The 10,476-nt window shown below is 36.3% G+C and overlaps 1 pseudogene; it reads right to left on the reverse strand.

The window, feature by feature from the left end:
* Nucleotides 1-8,664: 8,664 nt before the first annotated feature.
* LOC109338949 lies at nt 8,665-9,330 on the reverse strand (annotated as a pseudogene).
* Nucleotides 9,331-10,476: the final 1,146 nt, after the last annotated feature.

Below are 10,476 nucleotides of genomic sequence, written 5' to 3' on the forward strand. Positions count from 1 at the left end.
GGAGCATTAGCATGTTATGATGAGCAACTGTTACTGTTTTTTTACCATTCTTTAACTTTCAACATATTTGAGTTCTATCAATTTCTTTTGCTTGTGTAGATTTACCACTTTGTGCGTGTGAATCAGTGTTGACCAATTCTCGAACTTGGGTACGTAAGTGTAAATGTATCATTGTTGGATATATCAGTGTGAAAAGATAAGTTTATTGTTAATTCAGATGAAATTTTAGCTTCAAAATAGTGCATGTGCTTTATGCCTTCTACTATTTTTGCTAAGCTGGACTTTGAAAATTTTAATTGTGTGTTTGCAATTTGGTTATTATTAATTTTAGGTGACATATATATTGAATGAGCGTAAAAATTATATCTTTACATTGTAAAAATTTATAAACTTTCATTATAAAAATTTATACCCATGTTGTTGGAGTTGTGACAGAAGAGAATGTCAGAAACAATGAAGAAATGGTAAAGAATGACAGATGTTGTATTCATATGATGTAGAACAGATTACACTTATGAAATATGAAAATAATTATTGATAGACACAACTATCAATCCTAGAAAATATTCTTTATTCTCTTTTTATAACAAAATTCCTGAATACCCCTCTCTACCTCCTTCATGTACTAAATACAAACTAATTTCCCCTTCCTTTCTTTGTCTTTTTTCAGCTCAGCCTCATTCATTCTTTTCTCACGTTTCCTCTCATAGACCATCCAAAAATTGGGCTTACTATTGCCAACTTAAAGGTCCACTTCTCCAATCCCAATCATGTTTCTATCAATTTCTCCTTCCTGAACAACAACCTTGTCCTCAAGGCTAAAATCTGGGAACTGTCCTTGAATAAAAGCATTATCCTCCCAAGTGACATCATCAATAGACTTATTTTTCCATTGGATGAGACATTAGGGAATAGAGACTCCCTCATGCAAGATCCACCGTGATCCCATGACCCTCTCTGGGTAAACATGGAAAACTAGATGTATTTTGGATTGATTTGGCAACTACAATTTGTGTGCTACTTCTCCCATCTTAGCAATAATCTGAAATGGTCCATAGAATCTAGCAGCTTGTTTTTGGTTAATCCGTTTGGCCAATGATTGCTGCCAGTGGGGACTCAGTTTGAGAAATACCCATTCTCCTATGTCAAACTTCACATCATGTTGCTTCTTATCTGCATATCTGGTCATTTGTTGTTGAGTTCGTAACAGATGAAGCTTTAATTGACCCAAAGCCTCATCCCATTATTCTAGCTCTAGAGCCATGGTTGCCACTTTAGTTTCATTGCTTAGGAAATGAAGAATGCTTTGTGGTGGTTGTCCGTACACCACTTCAAAAGGTGTTGTGCCGATTGAGACATGGAAAATGTTGTTATACCAAAACTCCGCCCATGGGATCCACTATGACCAGATTTTCGGTTGATCCGAAGCAAAACAACGAAAAAATGACTGATCATCGATTTTGGAATGCCACTATCACTGATCATCGATTTTGGAATGCCATGCAACCTCACAACTTCCTTCACAAACAGTCGAGCCACCAATTTTGCAGTGTATGGATGTTTCAACAATAAAAAATGACTGTATTTTGAAAGTCTATCCACCACATAAAATTGCTTCAAACCTCTTAGACTTAGGAAGACCGGTGACAAAGTCAATGGATATATCCTCCCATACAACATTGGGAATAGAGAGAGGCTGAAGTAAGCCTGCAGGTGTTATTGCAGCGTATTTTTGTCGTTGACAAATATCACAAGCTCGTACGTAATCACGGACCATCCTTTGCATATCGGGCCAATGTAAATTTGCAGCTGGCCTCCTATATGTTCTGAGGAAGCCCAAATAACCTCCCATAGGTGAAGCATGAAATTCTTTCAAGAGTAGAGGGATGGAAGGAGAGGTAGGAGACAATACCAAACGTCTTTGACAGAACAGAATGTCTTGCTGGGCCGAAAAACCCCTTTGTGTAGACGAATCAGCCTTTAGGTCCTCAATTAATTTTTGCATTGAGGCATCATTTCTAACCTCCTTTAGCAATTTTTTCGCATCAACCCAAGTAGGATAAGATACCATAACAGTAAATTCTACCTCATCATGACATCTAGACAGAGCACCAGCGGCTTTGTCTCCGGTTTGTACTTGGCTTCAAATTGATAACCCAATAGTTTAGCCAACCAACACTGCTGATCTGGTGAAGAAACCTGTTGCTACAGAAAATGTTTTAGACTCGTGATCAGTATAGACCACAAATGGTCTACCCAATAAGTAGTGCCTCCAATGTTGAATAGTAAGGACTAAGGCCATTAATTCTTTTTCATACACTGATTTAGCCAAGTTTCCAACTGACAAGGCTTTGCTGAAATAAGAAATGGGCCTTTTATTTTGCATTAAGACAACACAGAGGACCCTCCCTGTTGCATCACATTCGACTTCAAAAAGCATTGTGAAATTTGGCAACATGAACACAAGAGAAGTAGTTATTAGAGTCTTAAGTGTATTGAAGGCTTCCGAAGCAGCAGCACTCCAAAAAAAATATTCTTCTTAGTCAACTCGGTTAGTGGCCTTGCAATTTTTCCATGGTTCCGTATGAATTTCTTATAATACCCTGTGAGGCCTAGGAATCAACGAACTCCTTTGACATTTTTGGGCTCTGGCCAATCCACAACACACTTCACATTCCCAAGGTCTACGACCACCCGAGTTCCAAATATAACATGATCCAAATAATCAACATATTCGCACCTGAACTTACATTTAGCTTCATTTGCAACAAAAAGTGGTCTGGCAGGGTTTCTAGCACTTGCCTTAAATGATGAATATGTTCTTCCTTAGTCTTGCTATAAACCAGGATGTCGTCAAAGAATAATAAAACAAAGCTTCAAAGAAAAGGCCTAAATACATCATTCATGGTAGTCTGGAATGTTGTCGGGGCATTCATCAATCCAAAAGGCATAACAAGGTATTCATAGTTCCCATTGTGTGTTTTGAAAGCGGTCTTGTGAATATCCGTTTCATGGACACAAATTTGATGGTACTTTCACCTTAGATCAATTTTAGAAAAGATAGTTTACCCACATAATTCATCCAACAATTCGTCTACAATGGGAATTGGATACTTATATGGGATAGTAACTTTGTTTAATGCTCGATAGTCTACACACATATGCCATGATCTATCTTTTTTTTACTAGAATCACAGGACTAGAAAAAGCACTCATACTCGGACAAATCACCCCTGCATTTAGTAGCTCTTGAACCTGCTTCTCAATCTCATCTTTTTGATGGTGTGGGTATCTACACGGCCTGACATTGACAGGATCAGATGATGCCATTAACTGAATATGATGAACTTGCTTTCTCTTCAGGGGTAGCATTATATGTTCCCGAAAAACTGTTGGAAACTGACTCAACAACCGAGTCACTTCTTGTTGTCCCCCCTTATCCTCCACACTGTCATTATCACATTTTTGTGTTCACCACCAATCATCGATTGTACTTCTTCCATTGTCCTCAATAAAAGAGTAAGAACCCATGTTCCTCTAGGCCACCACTTTGACTCTGGAATTTCACCATTGTTCCTTCATACCAAAATTGCATAGTGAGATTGTCCCAATCCATCACTTCTTTGCCCAGTGTGCTCAGCCAAGACACCCCCAACACTACATCCAAACCACCTAACTCCAAAACTAATGCATCAACTTCAAATGTTTGTGGCCCTAAGTTGATCCATACCCCCTTATAGATTCCCTTGGATATTCTTTGTTGTCATTAGTGTGATTGGAGGACCTAGTGCCATGGTAATGGCGGGAGAGATGAAATTGTGGCTAGCCCCATTGTCAATTAAAACCATTACTTCAATCCCTGACAATTTTCCTCTTATCTTCATGGTGTGATATTCTCCTATGCTCCCCATAACCCCAATCATTTTGCATTTTGCTTCTCCTTCATTGTCTTCTTCTATAACACTTGCCTCTATTGTAATGATCTCACTGTCATCATCTCCATTTTCACCCTCACCCAAAATCAGTAATCGAAGAGAGCGTTCTGGACACTTGTGTTGGGTTGGATGATACTTTTCCTCACATTTGAAACAAGGCCCTTTTGTCCTTCTCTCCATCACCTCTTCATAGGACAAGCTTTTGGTGCCCTTCCACCGCTCTACCTAACGATTTTGGCATTCCGTTTCTCCTTTCCGACCCGTAGAAACCACTAAAGAAGAATAAAATTGGTTTGGGCTCATTGAACCCGTTTTATATATTAAAGAGTGACACGAGTTGTTCCAACCCGATTGAGAGAACTGAGTCCTTTGATTTTGGGCCGCCCCACTTCAGTTAATTAGGCTAGGCCCATTCCAGTCACTACGAACCTCTACATGCTTCTCACCATAATGTCTATCCCTTTCATCATCCTCTTCCCACAACTCATCCTCCACGTCCTTTGCCATCCTCATCATCTGCATCCTTGTTTGAGGATTTAAAGTGCATATCCTCCTCCTAATTTGAGGTTTCAACCCACTCATAAAATACCCTAAATATTGTTCCTTTGATAAACGTCCTACTTGGGACGATAATAACTCAAATGCTTCTACAAATTCCTCCACACTCCCTATTTGTCGTAAGGTGGACAATTCTTCAAACAGGTTCTCCAATCATATTCCTCCATAACGTGTAATGAGTGCCTTTTTTAATTTCTCCCATGATAGAGCGTCTTCTGTTTCGAGCACCAATTTGAACCAGTGAATTGTGGTTTCCTCCATACTCATCCTCACCAACTTCAAACACATGTCATCCGGTGTGTTTTGCACACCAAAGTAAATTTCGACACGAGTAATCCATGCGACTGGATCAATTCCCTCAAACGCAGATAACTTCACTTTTTTTTCTTGAGAGTCGCAATTCCCCACTAAAAATTTCATCGGAGGAATGCTTTGTCTCTCCTTCCTGATTCTTTTGACCGAACTGATGACTCAGCTCACTAACACCAGGCTCTGCGTTTGCATTTGATCAACTAAGGTTTGCGGAGTTGTTTTGACCTCTCCCATTTGCTCTTTTGAAGCTTCAACCCTATCTGACATATAAGGTGACATCTACTATGGTTCACTCCTCCGTTGTTTTTGTATCCGGCAGGTCAGACCAATTGTTGGAGTTGTGACATAAGAGAATGTAAGAAAACATTGAAGAAATGGTAAACAATGGCAGATTTTGTATTGATATGATGTAGAACAGTTTACACTTATGAAATAGGAAAATAACTATTGATAGACCCATCTATCAATCCTAGAGAAAATTCTCTATTCTCTTTCCATAACAGAATTTTTAAATACCCCTCTCTATCTCCTTCATGTGTTAAATACAAACTGATTTCCCCTTCCCATCTTTGTCGTTTTCCAGCTCAGCTCTATTCATTCTTTTCCCACATTTCCTCTCATAGACCCTCCAAATCTTGGGCTTACTATTGCCAACTTCAAGGCCCACTTCTCCAATCCCAATCATGTTTCTATCGCACATCATTCACCATTCATTTTGATTACATTTTCTGAAAGGTCAACAACAATTAAAAATGAATGGTGAATGATGCAATGACAGTATATAAAACTTATACACTCTAGATGCATACATCTTTTTCTCATACTGAATTAGTACTCTATGTTCTTAATAGAAATTGTTTATTCTGTTTAATAAAACTCACTTGTAAAATAGTACCATCCGGTGAGCAACGAGATGATATTAAACATATCATGGAAAGATTTATCTGGCTAGTGAATGATAAATAAAATCATAGCATATAAAGCTTCCTACATTTACTTGAATTTCTCAACTCCCATCATCAAAACGTTTTGGTTTTTATAATCCTGTATTAAATTATGAGTGAATAAAAATTTTGTAACTTAAAAAATTTCATATGTATCAATTTGGTTCCCAAATAAATAAAAGTTCAACTTAATACTCAAATATCATGAATTTGAGTCAAAATAATCTTTATTAGATGTCATAAAAATACTAAAAATTATCAATTTGACTCATATTTAATATTTGTGGGACCATTTTAGGTCTTTCAATTTTTCAGAACTAAATTGTTACACAATTTTTGAAGAAGTCAAGTAAATATTTATTGTTATATTATTGATATTCAAAGTACCCTTTTACTGGACATGGTACACCATACATATCATGTGTACCTAAGTGTTGCATGATGTAATTTGTACATATGTATTATCAATTGCAAATAGTTGTGCACAAAACATATTGGACTATTTTAGTTTTAGGTTAAAACAAGCTCCTTCACCTCTCTTAACTTTAGTTGGTTAAGAATTTCTGACTTTTACTTTTCTAGAATTGTAACTGCGCCTCTTCAATCTCCCCACTCTTTTATGCTTTTGTTTGAGTTGAATTTTGAAGGGGAAGGAAGAGAAATGTAAAGCTTGAGAGTCATGAAATATACTTATGAGATGACTCTCAAATCTTCCTTTTCATTTTCATTCATTCCAAAATTCAACTCCTAAAGTAATGATCTCCTGGGACGCTCTACAGTATTACTAGCAAACATCGAGTTCCTTCATCAGCTCCAACTCTCCACTTCCTCCTCCTGTGAGGCTCTACAGTATTTGTAGCAAGCACACAGTTTCTCCAGCGACCCAAAATCTACTCTATATTGCTGCATTTTTCTATGGGAGAGGATCCACTTATTCCAAGAATGAGTTAAAAAAACTTTCTTTATATCTTAGCTATTTATTCTATGAAAATCTAATGGTGCAGATTTACTGACTAATTTAATCATGTGAATCGGTAGATTTTTATATAATGAAGGAGTAGATGTTTTTAACTTACTTCAAGGATCTACTCTCTTTTTTTATACAAATTGCTAATTTCTTAAACTACTATGCGTCAGCTATTTGCCCATGGTGTTATCTGCTATGCTCTTGGCCTTGGACTATGATCTGATATCAATAACACATCAGCATAAATTTACTATTCAATAGCATCTGCATATCTAAGCATCCTTAATTTTATTACTCGCAAAAGGTTAACCAACATAGCCTCATACATCTTCCTACAAAAATTGTAGTACAGTGGCTGGATTCCTTCCTACAGCTAATTTACAAAAGCCTTGCTCTAGTTAATTGACTATCTGTGTCTTGGCATCCAAGGAACTATTTAATGTTATTCCAGTAATCTAGTTTACATGGTTTATGCTAATGTGAGGAAGGAGGCATTAGCTAGCAGGTTGAACAAATGCTTTTAAGCATTGCAGTTGAGATTCTTCAGATTAATTAGAGGATTTTATATTTATTATATTTGATTAGGTTTGCCTACATGATTTATGAATCATTATTTTGTCTTCTAATTTTGTTATGTTCCTCAAAAAATTAAAAGTGCAAAATACACTCAAGCAATTCTAACAAACAATTTACTTTTCAAATTGGTATAAGAGTTCCCATCATGTGGGTTTGATAAAATAAACCTCAGTCTTTCCTCTGCCCTAGTTGTCCCGTCAACCAATCACTATTAAGGTGGGTCATGATCCCTAAGCAATGTCCAAGCACCAAAGAACATATGCGATCCTCAGAAAACTGAAAATAATGAGTTAGTTTATGAGGAATGTTGTTGGATTACTTAACTTGCTGATAAATTTTACTATGTCAGGAACTAGAGCCGCACAATGAGGTTGACAATGTTTAATCACTTCTTGAGTTTGAAATTATTTGTTACTAAAACTTGTTATGTCTCAATTATGGTGATGTTGAGAAGGTTTAAAATTTTGAAGCGTTCTTTATAATCAACTGTTATTAGTGAATATGAACACCCAATATTGTTTAGTATCGCTGCAAAATCAATAAAAATTGCACAAGTTTTAAAATAACAAAAAATAACATATTTTAGATGGGTTGGAAACAATTTTATCTTTCAAGATTAATCAATGATCAACAAATTATTGTCTGTTTCTTTCGATTTTCATTTTTCGGTTTCTTTAGATTTTCATTTTTCGGTTTCACTTTTAATCCCATAAATAAAACTGGTGTGTTATACACTTTAAAATGCTTATGCGTTACAATGTTAAAAAAAATGGGGAAACAGTAAAAGAAAGAGTAACCGAAAAGAAAGGTGAGAGGAAGAACCAGTAAAAGTTGAATATAAGAAAGGAGAAGGGGCTCTCCTCTTATGAACCGTCAATCCCTCTCTCCTCACACTCTCAACAAAATCTGTAGCAAAAAGGGAAAGCCAAGGAGACATGGGTCCATGTTAAGAGCAAGCTTCTCTTTCCCAAGAGAGGGATATTCTCATTTCTTCATTTCTCTCCCCACGTTTCAGACTTTACACTCAACCCCAATCCCAATCTCTATCCAAAACCCCATCATCATATTCATACATCTCCTTATAATTTCCCACTCACCAAATGCATCACATCCTCATAAGCATAAACAAATAAAATAAACACACTGTTACATAGAAAGACCCTTTCTCTCTAAAAATGTAATCTTTCTCTTTCGTTATTTTATTTAATCATTCCATGGAGACTAACCCTTCTTCTCCTTCAGTCCAATCACATTTTCTAACTCGCAATTCAATGGTGGTTGATGATGGGTCTGAAAGTTACGGTTTTGTGAGTGGTGAAGAGGAATTCCATGGCATACCCATATGATAAATTTGCATTTGGTGACACCCCTTTTGTTAATTCTCTTGATTTTTTAACAACTGAGTCAAAACTCCAGCACCAATAGCTTCTTCTCTTGCACTCCTATAATCGTCACAAACAATCAAAAGTACTTCAACAACACCTTCACTGCACTCTGGGTTACACACCTTGAATACCATTTTGACCAAAGTTTCAACCCCATTTGGATTATTAACCAATGCCTTTTTAGCACTCTCTAGCACCATGAGTTTCTCAATTGTATTCATGGCTAATGGAGCCATATTCTTCTCCTATGTTTCACACCCTGAAATGTATGTTATGATCCCGTCTATTACTCATGCTCTTACCAAACTCTCTTTGTTGGATTGTAAAGAACATAATGCTGATAAGGCTTTTATTGCAGCCTTAGAAAGTTCACAATTTTGGTGACAAATTAGAACAATTTCTTGTACCAGTTTGTGAGAGTTTCCAAGCATGTAACATATCTCTCCTGTCTTCGATGATGATGTTATTGACTCTATAAGATTACACAAACTAATCTTGATTGAAACACTACCCTTTTCAAATAACACCCCTTTTGAGAACTTGGATTCATCTTTGAACATATTTGAAGGCTCCAAACTCACAAGGGGTAACAATTTTAGAATACAAGAAAGTGCTACCTCCTTGAATTCCATGTGATTTCTTGAAAGCTGGGAATATTCCCCATTTGATGATGGAGAATCAGATTTTGATGGAATTGGTGAGGAGAATGAGGTGAACAATGGTAGTGAGGAAGTTCACACAAGAGCTGGTTTTACAGGATCGTGCCACCCTAACATATTCATCATGAGGTTCTACCTAGTTTCCATCTTTATAATTGAAGATGTGCTTATTGGGTTTATAATATTTGCCTATGTGGTCACTAACAAAGGTATGTGTTATGCACTACTGTCATAGGCTTTTCTCTTTATTGCACTAATATGCATTTTTGTCCCTCTATTCATTACCACACAGAAAGAGGAGGAAATAAATCTTAACCATTTTACTATATTGCCATGTATTGAATATGCCTTAAAATGGAACGGAAACTGTTATATAAACTCATGCTTGGTTTTTATATAACATTCAAGCATAAAAGGGTTATCATATATGTATTACAATCCCTTTCCAAAATAGAATTTCAATTATTTTAAATATCTCTTCGAGATATGGTGCGGCGCAGACATTAGTTTATGCTGCTTCGTTCGTCTCAAAGATGATAAAATTTCAATTATTTTAAAAATCCTTTTGAGATATGATGCGGTGTGAACGTTAGTTTCTATTGCTTCACCTATCTTAAAGATTACAAAATTCAAACTATATTTCTACCAACCAATTTTCGAACCAGAACTACATAGTCTTGATTTCCCTATTGCACCTAGGGATATATATGTAAGAGCAAGATAAACTATTGTCAGACACAAATATAAAAAATAAAAATATTTTGTTTTAGTAATCGAATTTTAAATAAATAATTTTTAAAGGTATAAAAGTCCATGTGATTAGCAAGGGTACTGATTTAATTCGGGCGGACGGGATGCTAATATCTTCCCCGATCCATAATCGACTCTCGAGCTCAGAATCTTTGTTTAAAAGATCATATTATCCTAATTGGGCTTACTAGAGAGTTTTTTACGTTTTAACCGCAAAAAATGTAGTGACTACTCCAAATCAATTGGGAAAGGTAGAAATCGAGTTTGTTTCTTCCTAAGTCACAAAGCTGGTATTCCAACTGAAAATTGGGTCGCGACAGCGAAGAATGAGATTGATATAGAGCATACGACAAAGGCCCAAACTGTAAAAGAGCATATAAAATAATTACA

This window comes from Lupinus angustifolius, unplaced genomic scaffold (genome assembly GCF_001865875.1).
Source record: "Lupinus angustifolius cultivar Tanjil unplaced genomic scaffold, LupAngTanjil_v1.0 Scaffold_49_160, whole genome shotgun sequence".
Lineage (NCBI taxonomy): Eukaryota > Viridiplantae > Streptophyta > Magnoliopsida > Fabales > Fabaceae > Lupinus > Lupinus angustifolius.